At 40.8% G+C, this 15,761-nt stretch overlaps 1 non-coding gene across 1 annotated transcript; it reads left to right on the top strand.

Annotated features, from left to right (window-relative positions):
• Window positions 1–828: 828 nt before the first annotated feature.
• On the top strand, window positions 829–957 carry LOC125995633 (small nucleolar RNA SNORA51). The gene has a single exon (XR_007491126.1). It is a non-coding gene; the product is annotated as a small nucleolar RNA SNORA51 (small nucleolar RNA).
• The last annotated feature ends 14,804 nt before the right edge of the window (window positions 958–15,761 follow it).

The following is a 15,761-nucleotide window of genomic DNA, read 5'->3' as shown; positions in this document are numbered from 1 at the left end:
AATTGCCCCTGGCTTGGGGGGACCATATGGGATGCCCGGGGATGGAACCACAGTCCTTCCTTGGCTAGCACTTGCAAGACCTTACCTCTAGCGCCACCTCACCGCCCCTCCCCTTTCTTCTCTTAAATCAATATGTATATCCTCTAGAAGGACTCCTCCTGTTTTTTTGCTTGTTTGATTTTTACCCCCCCCCCACTTTTTTTCTTTCTTTCAAACAGAACCACATAACTTGAACCATATAGTTCCACTTCACAAATTGAGGGGGAAATAATGGAGGGTACCAAGATCAAACAGTTTTATGAGCATTGAGTAGAAATAAAAAATTATCAGACTGAGGTACCAAATCCAAAGCCAATGACAACAGAATTGATACCCAATCTGCAACAAGCTAGACACAGAGGGGACCACTCACACTAGCAGCCCAGGGGCCAAAAAAGGGGAATATGGAATGCATGCTGGGAACAGGGGTGAGGGAGGACAACATTGTGGTGGGAGTGCCCCTGATTTAATGTCTCTATGTACCTAAAATATTACTGTGAAAGATTTGTAATCCACTTTGGTCAAAATAAAAAACTATTAAAAGGATAAATAAATAAATTAATTAAATAAAATAAAAAACTATTACACTGAGAACTATCGTAACAAAATGTGACTGAATGAGGAAAGTAGAAAGCCTATCTAGAGTATAGGCCTGTGTGGGGTGGGGAGGAAGGACACTTGGGATATTGGACATGGGAATGTTGCACTGTGAAGGATTGTGTGTGTGTGTGTGTGTGTGTGTGTGTGTAAACACATATATAAATCAAAAAAAAAGAAAAGAAAAGATAAGGACTCCCAATTCTTACCACAAGCTGTGTTCTTTACACTGTATAGAAAGAGGAGGTACAGTAAATGCACCCCATATACACCTCAACCCAAGCCCTTTGCCTGGTCTGTATTGTGAATTGGGAGACAAAAATATTAAAAAGAACTATTAAAAGGAAAAAATTTAATGATGGAACAATAATCCCATTTAATACAGAGAGTCAAACCAAGGAGTCTAGAAACATTTAGTTCTAGTGCACTATTTCTCCAAAACAAAATAAAGGGGAAAGAAGACACCTCAAGGACCCATTGTGGGGTTCAGACAGAAGACAAACTAGTCCATCTGGGAAAAGGTTGCTCTCGAAATAGCCAATGTGAAGTCGCAGTAGAGTAGGGGCATGGGAAAGGCAACCAGGCACAATGAAAGAGAAGGCCAAACCACTGGCAGTTCCCCAGATCATAGTTACCAATGTCAACAACCTCTTCCCAACCTCTCAGAGGGAGGGGACCCATCTTCCCAGACCATGTGTGTTGCTGAGTGTGTCCAGAAAACTAGCACACTCAGAAGAAGAAAAATTTATCGCTTGTAAGTAACTTTCCTACAAATTTAACTCAGAGTTCTGATCACAGGACTTGTTAGGGAAGTAAATTGCACCTGGCATCACTGTGAACACTGGCCTTGAGAAGGGCAACCCAGATCTCTTTCCTGAAGAATACAATGTGCTGGGAGAGGACACAAAGTCTTGTAGGAGTTGACAAGAGTGAATGTTTGTGGAAATGAGGCCTTTTTCCCATGACAGGGGGAGACCAGTGGAAGTACTCAATCTCACTCCATCTATGCACAGAGCCCAAGAATGAGCTCTTCTTTCCCAGCCCATCTTCTGAGTCCTAATTCTATCTTCACTGGCCATTCCAGACCCTCACAGCAGGCCTCTGTAGACTGGCTGGCCAGTTTGCTGCTAGCTGAACCTTTTTCCCATTCCCTATGCCTTTAGAACTAAGGAGCTCTTAAAATATGTCTGCCTTATCTTCTTCTTTGGAAATGATGACTTTCTCTCTGGACTACCATATTTTCTTTGCCTCACAAGGTCACCATTAGCTCAGAAGCTCAAATTGCTTTTATTAATATTTATCTAGTGACTAAGTGGCAGACATAATGGAAGCTTCTGCACAGAGTTTTGGAAGGTTAAAATGAGTTAGGAAAAATGGCTTTTATTTCTAGAGTTTCAAAGGTTGGGTCAACCTCCCATTGGTTGGAGGATAAAGATAGATTTCAAAGGGAAAGAATATTTGAGATGTGCCTTGCTTGGTGGGTTAGTTGATAGTAAGCAAGGTCTGAGTGCAGGAGAGGGAAAGAAAAGTAAATTACCACGAGCCTTAGGAGGAAGAAAGTTTCATACTATCGTCAAAGAGTAAACAGTCTAGCTTAGTCAAAATGGAAACCTTGTCTTTATTTTCCAATTTTCATACTTGACCACAAGAGCTTATATGTTCCACTGAGCAGGGAGATAAAATAGTGGACATTGGAAAATCGATGATGGGTGCAATTATGGAAAGGTATTAATTACTAAGTCTAAGAAGTTTTTGTCCAATAAATGATTAGAGGAATAGATTGGAAAAACTAATTTGGGATATTACCTCAAATAAAATGTTGCTCCAAGCTTTAGAATAGCGTTGATGTAGTTGGTGCAACCTATGGAAGAGTAAGTTCTTGATTCTGTATTGTTACTCCCAAGCAAGGCTAGTGGTGGGCATTATCAAGTCCTCTGAGATTGGCAGTCACAGGGCAGCACCTGGAAGGATATTTGTGTAATCTCCATTCTTGGGGATAAATCTAGGAGAGGTCTTTGATTGCCAAATGCTGAAGATATTTGGGGCAATATGGGGGTGCAAATGAAGCTTAAGGAAGCTGGCACAATGGTTCAATGGACTGAAGCACAGCTTTGTATTCTGGAGTCCCAGATTCCTGCGATATTGCCCAGTCCCCCAAGTAGTGCCAGGACTTACCCTTAAGCACTGAGCTAGGAGTAGCCCCCAAGTACTGACAAGTACTGACTCAAAGAACAAAACAAAACAAAACAAAACAAAAATGAAGGTGCCAGAGTAGTTATAATTGAGTTACAATTTTTGACACCTGTGTCTACACATTGGCAATCCAAGAATCAGCCGGTAGATAGCAATGACTGACTATGTCCCAAACATTACCAGGGACCCTCTGAAAAGCTTCAAAATGTATTTAATGCAAAATCAACATTCAATACTGAAAGAAATGTATTCCTACTTAAACTATATGAATTTATTTCAGGGCAGCTCGTGGCCCGAAGACCTTTCTGCCTGAAAAGATAACACCTGCCTGCAAATCCTTTCACTCCATCTCCAAATATTAGTCAGCAAATGTTTATCAATTGTCATGGTCTCATCTCTGCTTGCAGTTCCCTTCTCATACTGACAGGCCTGAGATACAGGCAGACAGAATTCAATAGGAAAAGTTTCCCTTTTATCCCAGAAATGGCCTTTCATTTGACCTTGTTCAGAAATTAATCCCAATATTAGCAAAGGCTCCATTTTTTTTTTTTTTGGTTTTTCAGGCCACACCTGTTTGATGCTCAGGGGTTACTCCTGGCTAAGCGCTCAGAAATTGCCCCTGGCTTGGGGGGACCATATGGGATGCCGGGGGATGGAACCGTGGTCTTTCCTTGGCTGGCGCTTGCAAGGCAGATACCTTACCTCTAGTGCCACCTCGCCAGCCCCCAAAGACTCCATTTTAAATATTAAGTGGAAATAACACTAGGACATATCCAAGAGATCCCCATTTCACTGAGAACTCGACAAAGCAAATGCTCTTCCTTTTCTCACAACTCATCTTCGCCAAAATTGATTTCACTTCTCTAATTGTTCTCTGTGTTCCTCATAAGTGATAGTTTAAAGAAAATAGCTGCCAGCTCATGTAAAGGGAGCTTAAAAATATATTCAAAGATGTCAGGAAACCCCCCTTTTTGGGGGGCCTTTTAAGATATTTATATTTGTTTAACCTTATGGTGATTAATCCAGAAACAAATAATGCCCCTTCAAAGGAAGTAGATTATTGAATTATTGTCATTCTCAAAGAATATGAAAAGCTTGAAATCAAATTAGAGATAGAAAGAATTGAAATTTGTTTTCAAAATACACTTTTACTCTGTTACAAAGAAAACATAAAAGACAGGGGGAAGGACAGCCTTAGGTCCCCTAAAGACCTGGGCTCAATTCCCGGCATCCTATATGGTCCACCGAGCCTGCCAGGAGCGACTTTTTAGCACAGAGCCAGGAGTAACCCCTGAGTGCTGCCGGGTGTGACCCAAACAAAACAAACAAAAAGAGAATAAAATGTAGAGGGCAGGAATGATAGTACAGTGGGTAGGACACCTGCCTTGCACGCAGTCAATCCAGATTCAATTCCCAGCATCTCATACGGTCCCCCAAGCCTGTCAGGAGTGCTTTTCTGAGTGCAGACCAGGAGTAACCACCAAGGACAGCTGGGTATGGGCCAAAAACAAACAACAAACAAACGAAAGAATAAGAGAAATAGTATACAGGAGGTAGGGAATTTGCCTTGCACACAGTCAACCCAAGTCTCAATCCCCTGAGCACTTGAGCACAGAACAAGAAACCCTGAGCACCATCAGGTCTGTAACCTCAAAAGAAAAAAAATAAAATGTAAAGACAAAGGGCTCTCTACCTTAAAGTAGCTTCAATGGGCAGCTCAAAAGACTGGATCTCAGCCAGGACATTCTCATACGTTTGATCAGGGTCTTCCTCCAACATGGCTCCACATGCCCTTGATCTTCCCGTTGCAGTCATCAGAGTTTGCGTGCAAAGCAAGTGTGATTTATAAAAGAAACATTGTTTTCCTTATACTGATTCTAAAGGTTCTCTGTGCACCCGAAGTAGCTGCAAACACTGAGCTCACGATTTCACTTCATGCTATCAAGATTCTCGCTTCTAAGAATGTTTCACAGCTGTTGCTGTCCTGTCTCCACTTATAACATTTTACTTATTATTAACCTTGACACGGTTCATAAAGTTCTTGACAAATGTCTGCTCTATTTATTCACTTGTTTCTCAAAGACAGAGCAGTAAACCTAAGTCAGAGAACCACTTAACTCTACAAAGTTATTAATTGCAATTGGTTTGTCAGAACAACCTAGTTTAATATTATTTATGCTAAGCCAGGAGATGTGGCAGCACTTGCTTTGCATGTGGCAGGCTCTGGGTGCAATTCCTGGTACAGGTGGGTGATTCCTTGATTGCTGCAGAGAATAGCACCCCAGAACTGAGCTGGGAGTAGCATCACTCCACCCCAGCACTGCAGGTGGTGGCAAAACAAGCAAAAAAAAAATTACATGATGAATACACCATTAAAGTCCCACCCCTCAGCTATCCCTGTGTTTATACCCTTACCCACAAGCCTAAGGTAGCATGTCCAAAAAGATGTTACTTTTTTTTTTTTTTTTTTTTTTTTTTTTTGCTTTTGGACCACACCCAGCAGTGCTCAGGGGTTACTCCTGGCTCTGGCTCAGAAATCACTCCTAGCAGGCTCGAGGGACCATATGGGATGCCAGGAATTGAACCCAGGTCTATCATAGGTTGGCTGCATGCAAGGCAAACACCCTACTGCTGTACTATCTCTCTGGCCCAGAATATGTAACATATTAGAGGTTCAGTTTGAGTTCACTGGGGTTTGTCCTTGGCCCCCTATCACTTTGCTTCTCCAGCCTCCTCACTAGGATTTTGATCCTGTTAGACACTCGTTCCTTCTCTGTCAAGTACTCAGGTGTAAACACTCCTGAAGCCAGTTTGAAACTAACTCCCATTATTCACTGCCTCTCGCTGAGTAAATTTATCAGATCTTTCCAGAAAAATAGATTTTGGATGTGTGTGGGGGGGGGTCACACCCAATGGTGCTCAAGGGTTACTCCTGGTTCTGTGCTCAGAAATCTCTCCTGGCAGGCTCAGAGGACCATATGGGATGCTGGGATTTGAACCACCAACTATCCTGGATGGGCTGTGTGCAAGGCAGACGCCCTACCACTATGCTATTACCCCAACCCAAAAAAATAGATTTTGTGATTGTTTTTGGATAAATCCTGTGGTCCTGGAGACCAGGGGGAAAGGCAAGGCTATTCCAGAGCTGGGAGAGGAAGGCATTGCTCCCAGTGTGCTCGAGGATCATGTGATACCAGAGATCGAACTTAGAGCTAATGCATGCGAATGTGCTTGCTCCAGCCTTTAGAGGTGTCTCCCCTGGCCCCCAGATTAGACCTTTTTTGTTTGTTTGGGGGCCATATGCAGCAGTGGTCAGGACTTATACCTGGATCTGTTCTCAAGGATCATTCCTGTCAGGGCTCCAAGGACCATGTAAAGTGCTGGGGATCAAACCCAGGTTAACTATGTCTAAGACAAGTGCTTTGATCCCTGTACTATCTCTTCAGACTTCAAAATAGATTTTGATGGAGAGAAAAGAACGCAAGAAGATACCAGGCTGTTAAGGGGATAAGTTGCTACTGAGAAGAAAAAGTTGAGAATGCAGAGGCCCAAAATAACCAGAGAAAATGCAATTTACAGTCAAATCTAAAACGGTCTAAAAATTTCAATGGGCATGTACTTCTCTTTATCTTTGCATTTCCTCAGCTTTAAGGTTGACTTCACACTTTAATTCCCAGTACTAGAAAGTAGGTATTTAAAGGTGTGGGTAGTGATATTTTTTCCATTTAATTATTTCTTAATCTTACTCTGAAAAAGTAATTGACATTTGTATCCTACTAGGGAAAAAAAACTGTTTCTATAACTACAAGGCATCTTGTATAAATTACCTCAGTTTCTCACTTTTCCTTGTAGCCAGATCCTTGCCAGGACCTATTTGTGAACTAATGTTCACTGGTACCTGTGACTGAGCTGAGCTTGGGACTTCTGTTCACCACAAAAGATGAGCTGAAGTGACCATCTGAGATTCACAGATTTTTTTAATCTTTTTTTTTGCATTTAAGTTATTTACTTGTCAGCTGATTTATATAAAGCAGAATGTCTATTTCAGATTAGTATTCCTAATAACATAGATCACATTTTTATTCCCAAGAACTATTTATTGAATAAATGATAGCAAATTCTATAAACTAAGATCTATAACCTCTTTCTTGAGAGAAAATATTAATCCAGAAAGGCAAAGTTCTGACAATTCCAGTCATTGAACATAGGTCTGTGATTCTATTCACTCTTAAATAAATATGAAATAAATCTATTCACCCTTAAATATCAGTTTTAATAATTATTCTTCTCCCCATTACCTCAAAATATTTTTAATTTTTTCATTTTTGTTTATGCTTTTGCTCTATACCTGGCAGTACCCAAGTGCTAGGAGTTACTGCTGGCAGTTCTCATTGTACAATCAGCAGTAATCAGGAATCAATTCTGGGCCTCCTGCATATAAAGCTTGTGCTCAGCCTATTAAACTAACTCTCCAAGCCTCAAATTTTCATTTGTCAATTTTTCTAATTCAAAGAAGAGCTACATACAGGCTACATACAATGCTAAATTATATACCTTGCATTTTATTCACCTGCTACTAACATTTTGCCACATGCAGGTTCTCTCAGGATTAGAGTAATAGTACAGTGGGTAGGGTGCTTGTCTTGCATGTCAGTAGCGAGGTCCCATTTTGTCCTACCCAGAGTAATTCCTAAGTGCAAAGGAGTATCCCTTGAGCATGGTCAGGTGTATCCCAAAACAAAACAAAAACAAAGAATATTTTGCTTTCTCTTTGTTTATTCAAGGGCATTTGATCACGTATACATACGCTTTCAATATCTACAGTGAGAAAATGGCATTGACTTAAATAGAGTACTTTGTGGATAGCGTAACACTACTCTGAAAAGCAGTGCAATTCCAGACTACAAAAGCCTTGGTGGCAGTTACTACGTGACCCGTTTTCTACCACATGACATTCATCATCCAGTATCTTTTTGTTCAGTCTAGCCCACCAAGGGAATCAAGACTTTGTAATGTGGTTTCCTCTCTCCTCCTCAACCCTACCTCCACCCACTCCATTCTTTTCACTCCTCCCACTTCTGTTCAGTGAATTTTCTCTCTGCTTCTTACTTTCTTCTAAGCTGTGTTAAGACACAGCAACAACTTCCTGTTTCCACTGGCTAACCCAGCATCTTCCTTTGATTCAAAACTTTCCTTGAGTGCCATTTCCTGCCGGAAGTCCGCACAGATTGATAGGACAGGAGAGGCTCCCCAAAGTAGCAGCCAGAAAAACAACCTCCCTTCTCCCATAGCATTGACAACAAATTCACCAAATAAGGAAAAGAAAAGGAGGAAATGGACATTTTTTTAATAGCCGCATTCCAAGATGCCCATAAAAGAGTGTGACTGCAGTATTCCCCAGCAGAATCTTTAACCCCTACCCCTAGCCGCAGCCCAAGTGGTTTAGTTAGGCTCTCTCTCTACAGCCATTTTTTAAATTGTGCCTAGGTCAATGGTTCTCAAGCAAGAGATTTTTATCCTTCTCAACTCTGTCCCCAGGCAATTCCTGGAAACATTTTGTTTTGTTTTGTTGGGAAGTAAGGGAGTGAGTGGCAGTACTCAGGGCTTATTCCTGCCTCTGTGCTCAGAGCTCTCTCATAACAGGGCTCAGAGTGTCATACTTGCTGTTCTGTCTCTTTAATCCCTGGAAACATTTTTGATGATCAGAATTGGAATTGAATACTACTGACAATCAGTGTGTAGAAACCAGAGATGCTGTTAAATGCCCTACAGTACAAAGCACTGTACCAAAACACAAAGAATTAACTGGCCCAAAATACTGATAGTACCTCGGGTGGGAATATTGCCTTTAGCTGATTTTTGGAACATATTAGCAGGTTCTCATGGGAGTCTTCTATATAAATTGTATTACCAACTTAATTTTGAATCTAGAATCAAAAGATTATAGTTTTCTTCTTACCTCAGGAAAACAGTAATCACTAGCTGTGATTATAAATTGACCCAGAAGTTCTAAACAATTTGATAAAATAGGATAAATAGGGTCTGGAGAGATAGCTAAAAAATTTATAGCATATGCTTTTCAGGTGGGGACTCAGGTTCAATCCACAGTACTCCAGCGTCCCATGAGCACCACCAGGATTCCTCAAGCACTAAGTCAGATGTGGTATAAAAGAAAGAAATAAAAGAAAGATGAAGAAATAGCAATAATAGAATATGAAATTATATACATGGGAAAAAAACTAATAAATGTCTATATATTAGTAACCAATTAGGAAGTGAAATATATAATTAGCAACTTATACAGTAGCTTCTGAAGCACATCAGATATTAATTGGGCTTAGGGGTCAATTAGCTAAAGTGTCAAAGTGTCATAAGGAAGTCCAGAGAGCTCAAAAGGCAGAGCACATGTTTTGCATACAAGAGGCCAGGGTTTAATTTCCAGGTCACAGGTCCCCAAGGAATCCCTGAACACAGAGCCAGGAGTAGCTCCTGAGTACCACTGGGTGTGCCCCAAACCCAAACCTACCAAACCAAAATAATAAATAAATAAAATAAGGAAGACAATTTTCACAGTTCCAGAAATACAAACTGTGAATTACCAAACCCAGGGAGGTCAGAGGTCATCCGAATTCAGGTTTTGTGATGCCACAGGAACCTTCAAAAGAAAACCAGTAGATACCAAGGTGTGGGGATTCCTTGTTCATTTATATATCTGTTATGTTTTAGAATTTGTGGTCAAATCTGCTCTTCCTGCCACCTGCCATGTACGAGGCTGCTTCCTCCTCAGCCTGACTTGGTACAGAACCCAGGAACCCCAGCCAACACTATGCTGATGCAGGATGGTTCTCACTTCCTACTCCAAACCCCTCAGCATGGCCACATCCACCCACTGTGTGAGCTGCATTTCACATGGTTCACTCTTCCCCACCTGGTCTTTCTCTGCCTGCAACCAACCTTTCTTAGTCCTGCTTTGTTTCTGAGGGCTGGGTCACAGCAGCTCTCCACCTCTTCCTTCTTCTGTTATAATCTTCAGAGCCAGAAGAGGTTTGTCCCCACTTGATTCCAATCAATTCCCAGCATCAGCTCAAGCACCACTATCTTATCTCTTAACCAAATATTCAAATGTTCTAATGTCATCAAATGTATAGAAAATAGAATTACGGGTACTGGAGGATGTGGACAAGGGGTAAAAGAAGTTGGATGATTATACTAATATTTCACATTTGCAGGATGAAAAGAGTTCTGGAGGTGGCTTCTACAACAGCATGGAGATAATCCAATTTCAATTTACAAGCACACACAGGCATGAATACACATATACCCTCTAAAATCACAGTCTTTTTGAATAGAAAAATCACCCCATAAGCCCTTAAACTCTAACTATGGAGATTCCCCCTTCCTTTCCCTTTGCTATTGTCATTGTAGTATCTGTGTGGGGCTCACTGTAGGGGCTCAGCAGAAGTAACACTCCAGGATACAGTGAAATATCTTTTTTTTGTTTTTGTTTTTGGGTCACACCAGCAGTGCTTAAGGGTTACTCCTAGCTCTACACTCAGAAATTGCTCTTAGCAGGCTCGGGGGACCATCTGGGATGCTGGGGTTCGAACCACTGTCCTTCTGCATGCAAGGCAAACACCCTACCTTTATGCTATCTCTCTGGCCCTGGTGCAATATATCTTGAGCCACGGTGCTGGCCTACACCTGGCTGCCGTGGCCCGGAGACCACATGTTCTGTGGCAGTGTTCATTGTCAGAACCAAACTTGGTGCATGTGGGTGGCACAGGGGATTCAACTCTCACCAAACTCTCATCTTTACACTTGCAAGACAGATGTTTTTTCCACTGAGCCATCCCGTAGGCCCCAGGAGATTTTTTTTTTAACTGACATGTCCATATTAGTAGAACAGCAAATAAAAGGCACATCTCAAGATCCTATAATCTAGTTATCTTCCAGTTCAATACTCAGACTTAAAATGTTCTAACTGTACAGCACCATGACTAGCATCTTTAATGAGCAAACATAGACCTCAGTCAAACCCAATAAATGTACTTGGGGGTCTGGGAGATAACACAAAAGGCTAAAGTGCAGACTTGGCACGCTAAAGCCCTGAGTGTGAACCCTGACACCACATGATCCTGAACATTACTGGAAGCTACTCCCGAGCACTAAGCCAGGAGTAGCCACTGACCACAGTCACATGTGATTCCCAAACAAAGCAAAACAAAAAGAAGAAATGTGTTTTTTAACCAAATGCCTACATAGCAATCTGATATTGTTCTAAGCACTTTATGTATGATAATTTAACACACAATATCCCTTTGGCAGACTATTATCTTCTTTTCATAGAAGAAAAATTGAAGCAAAGTGAAATTATTAATTTGTTCTGGGTTGCTCAGTTGTTAAGTGGCAGGCTTGGTTTCAGAATTAGCTCTTAACCACTTATAAGAGTTATGGTTAATGCTGGTAAGGCATATTTCAAAGGAGGAAAATTCTGGGGTTCAAAGATGTGGTTCAGTGATAGATCACCTACCTGGTAAGCATGAGATTCAAATTTGAGCCCCAGCCCCAGCACTACCCCCACACCTGACTATGAGCTGAGCAGTGCCTATGTTTATAATAAGTACCACAACAAAGTTTGCTGTCTCATGCCAGTCTCAGCCAAGTATGTGTGAGCACATAACCAATTGTGTGACTCTCACACATTAGAGTAACAAAGGGAAGAGGAAAAAGGGGAAATACCAACTCCTCACCCATAAACACGGGGCAGGAGAGAATTTGAAGAGTTTTCTCTTGCCAACAGTATTTAGATTAATGTCAAGTTTTGCAGTTGAACTAAGAGGTAAGAGTTTTCATCCACTTAATACTCAATACCTACTTTAGAATTGTTGGGGGAGGGGCCCGAAGAGATAGCACAGCGGAGTTTGCCTTGCAAGCAGCCCATCCAGGACCAAAGGTGGTTGGTTCAAATCCCAGTGTCCCATATGGTCCCCCATGCCTGCCAGGAGCTATTTCTGAGCAGACAGCCAGGAGTAACCCCTGAGCACCGCCGGGTGTGGGCCCCCCCCCCAAAAAAAAAAAAGAAGTGTGTGTGTGTGTGTGTGTGTGTGTGTGTGTGTGTGTGTGTGTGTGTGTAGCTTACAGTCCATTTTGGAAAGTAAATTATTTAGGTTTTGTTTGTGGGCCACATCTGGAGATACTTAGGGTATCTGGAGATACTCCTGACTCTGTACTCAGGAATTAGTCCTGGAGAGATCAGGGAGACCATATAGGATGCCAAGATTGAACTAGATTGATCACAATGCCAGACAAGCACCTTACCTCCTGTGCTATTGCTCCGGTCCCAAGCAAATTACTTTAATTTTATCTTCTCAGATCCCATAAGAGAAACACACATGGACTACTGTATGTAGACCAATTATTTTCTGTCATGCCCACTAGGAAGAAGAAAACATTTTTCGCACCCCCCACGCAACTGTAAATAGTATCTTTATTAAAAAAAACACTTTAACCTGCAAAACAAAAAATATATAAAATAATTTGAGCTGAATTTTTAATCAGAGGTGATGTCTGGATTAATGACTACAATGAGCACGTTTTGCAATATATAGCTTTCGAAGTGGGGTTTGAAGCTGGACACAGCAACTCTCAGCTCCAGAGACACACAGAGACATAAACACAGGGTTTAGCTTGTTATGATAGTGTTTGCCGAGGTCAAATGCCCCCCCTTTACTCAGCCTCGCGCCCCCTCCCCCCCGTGGGCGCACCACACTATTTGAGAACCACTGGTGTAGACACAAAGGAGGACCATCTAATCAGCTTTAGAGAAGGGGGAGGGATATGAGGCTTAAAATAAATTTTCAGATAATGCTAAAATAGTAGAAATTTCCCAAGTGAAGTAATAAAAGAACAACAGTCTTTCAAGACAGATAATCTCATGAGCAAGGAAGTGGGAACAGAGACTATTACTGTAACCTTTGGTCAACTATGCGATATGGTTGTTGTCTAGGCATCCTAGTGATACACTGGCAACAATGCAGAGTACAGGGGGGAGGTTATGGCTCAACTGAATTCTGCATCCATCAACCAAGTGAGAGATTTTTCTTTAGTAGAGATGCATCTTTTGGTAGAGATCAATAGACTGCATCCAAAGGAGACTGTGATATGTTCAAATGTCATTTACAGATCATTTCTCTACCATAAGTCCCACATTGTGCTAGATTGTGGCATTTACACAAAGATCAATTTCACAGACTCTTATCTTGAGAATCATCTACCTGTCTTCCCAGGGCTGAGTCTCCCCAGGCCCCATTACTTCTCTGACCTCAGATCCTATTTCTCACCTCTTTCCGATTCCATCCCAGCTATACCATTCTTCTTTTTATAAAATGACTTTTTTTTAAAACACTGTGGTTACAAGGTTGTTCATAATATAGTTTCCCCCCACACACAGTTACAAGATTGTTCATGATTGCATTTCAGCAATCATGTACAGCACCATTCACAAGTGCACGTTTCCTGGGACCAATGCCCCCAATTTCCTTCCCACTCTTCCCGCTACCTACCACTGTAGCAGACATTTTTCTTCCCTCTCTCTCCTTTTTGTTCTTTTAGTCACTGTAGTCTGCAGTATTATTAGTGAAGAGGTATCATGTATATCGCTTTATCTCCCCTCAGCACCTAGTTCTAGTCCAGAGTGATCATTTCCAACTATCATTGCCATAGTGCTTCTTTTATGCCCTAAGTGCACTCCACCACTATTAGTGGCAAGCTCCTATCATGAAGTAGTCTTCCTGGCCCTTGTCCCTATTGTCTTTGAATATTATTACCATACTATTATTATTTTTACATCCCACAAATGAGTGATATTTTCTATGTCTATCCCTATTTCTCTGACTTATTTCATTCAGCATAATACTCTCCATATCCATCCAGGTATAACAAATTTTATGCTTTCCTAACAGCTGTGTAGTATTCCATAGTATAGATGTACCACAGTTTCTTTCTTTTTTTTTTAAATAATATCTTTATTTAAACACCTTGATTACAAACATGATTGTGGTTAGGTTTCAGTCATGTAAAGAACATCCCCCATCACCAGTGCAACATCCCCACCACCAATGTCCCAAATCTTCCTCCTCCCCATCCCACCCTCACCTGTACTCTAGACTGGCTTTCCACTTCCCTCATTCATTCACATGGTTATGATAGTTCTCAGTGTAGTTATTTCTCTAACTGCACTCACCACTCTTTTTGGTGAGCTTCATGAGGTGAACTGGAACTTCCAGCCCTCCTCTCTTTGTCTCTGAGGACTGTTGCAAACATGTCTTATAGTTTTCTTAAAACCCATAGATGAGTGAGACTATTCTGTGTCTATCTCTCTCCCTCTGACTTATTTCGCTCAGCATGATAGATTCCATGTACAACCATGTATAGGAAAATTTCATGACTTCATCTCTCCTGATGGCTGCATAATATTTTATTGTGTCTATGAACCACAGTTTCTTTAGCCATTCATCTGTTGAAAGCCATCTTGTTCCACAGTTTTTTGATTCACTAAACTGTTCTCATGCACTTAAGTAGTTTCCAGATTTTGGCTGTTGTGAATAGTGCTGCAATAAACATAGGAATGCAAAGGTCTTTTCTGCATGGTGCTTTTGTGCCCATAGGAGTGGTATTGTTGGATCACATGAAAGCTCAATTTCTAGCTTTTTGAGGAATATTCATATTGTTTTCCAAAAAAGGAAGTCAATATTCCCAACAGCAGTGAATAAGAGTCCTTTTCTCCCTGCATCAGTATCAGCATTTTTTTTCTTGTTCTTTTTTATATGTGTCTGTCTAGGGTTTGAGATGAGAACAAAACAGGTTCCCTTGCCATCTGAAATAATCATTCATTTATCTAAGAAAAAATTTAGCCCTCTTAGACTAAAAAGATCCTAGAAAATCACACCCAGTAACACAAAAGGTCTAAACAGCACTCAAAATACAAACAGGAATGACCTTGTAATTCCAGTCCTTGCATAAAGCTGGGAGTGGGGTCCTAGTGGGCAGTTGCATTGTTCTGCACAAGACATGCACAGTGCCATGCTTTTACTTTTTGTTGTCAAAAGAAAATATTTCCTGGGATGGAACTCAGGGTCTCACACATGAAACACACTTAGTTTCCCACTAGCCATATTGGGATTTCACACATGTAGGACCTTCAGAGAAGAGAGACAGTGTCACGTGGCTTTCAAATGTCTCATGGAGATAAGTGTTACTGTAAGAGAAAGCGATGGGGACCAAAAATAAAACTTCTTTAGATATTCAAAGTAGGGAGGGTACTCACAACCAATGGGAACCCATTACCAAAAAGGTGATGTGTGGATTCTCGAAGAATAGGTTGCTTGCTAGAAACCAGGCAGAAGTGAAGAAATAGAGAGACCAGTCCTCTCTGTTATTTGGCTAGTGCTGCTAGTAGACTCACAGCAACAAACAACAAAGGCCACCACAAATTAGGTGATCAATAAATACTTGTTCAATAAATAATTTTGACACAACAGCACAATGCTTTGTAAGTAATGGGCAACTAAATAAATATTTAGTCATAATATTACAGTTTATCTTACAAGCATGATATCACAGCTTATAAAAATAGTGAAAAGTTTAGTTATATTGTTATTATTTCAATATTAAATAACTATCTTTCAAGATAGTTAATTTTATAATTAGAACATCATTATTTTGAACAAATAATGTCACTTGTTACTTGAAATTTTTCTAAAAGGAAAATCTATGGAATCTAAAATTTTGGTTCCACTTTACCACTTTATTTATTCTTTTTCTATTTCATCTTAAAATTAAGAGCCTGAACTAAGACAGATCTCTGAACACTGCTGCAAGAGTAACCTTCCAGGTATGGCCCCCCAAAAAATCTAGGATGTAATTCTTTTATT

Source organism: Suncus etruscus, chromosome 17 (assembly GCF_024139225.1).
Source record: "Suncus etruscus isolate mSunEtr1 chromosome 17, mSunEtr1.pri.cur, whole genome shotgun sequence".
NCBI classification, from domain to species: domain Eukaryota; kingdom Metazoa; phylum Chordata; class Mammalia; order Eulipotyphla; family Soricidae; genus Suncus; species Suncus etruscus.
The sequence above is the reverse complement of the archived record's forward strand: the minus strand, read 5'-3'. Positions and strand labels throughout refer to the sequence as shown.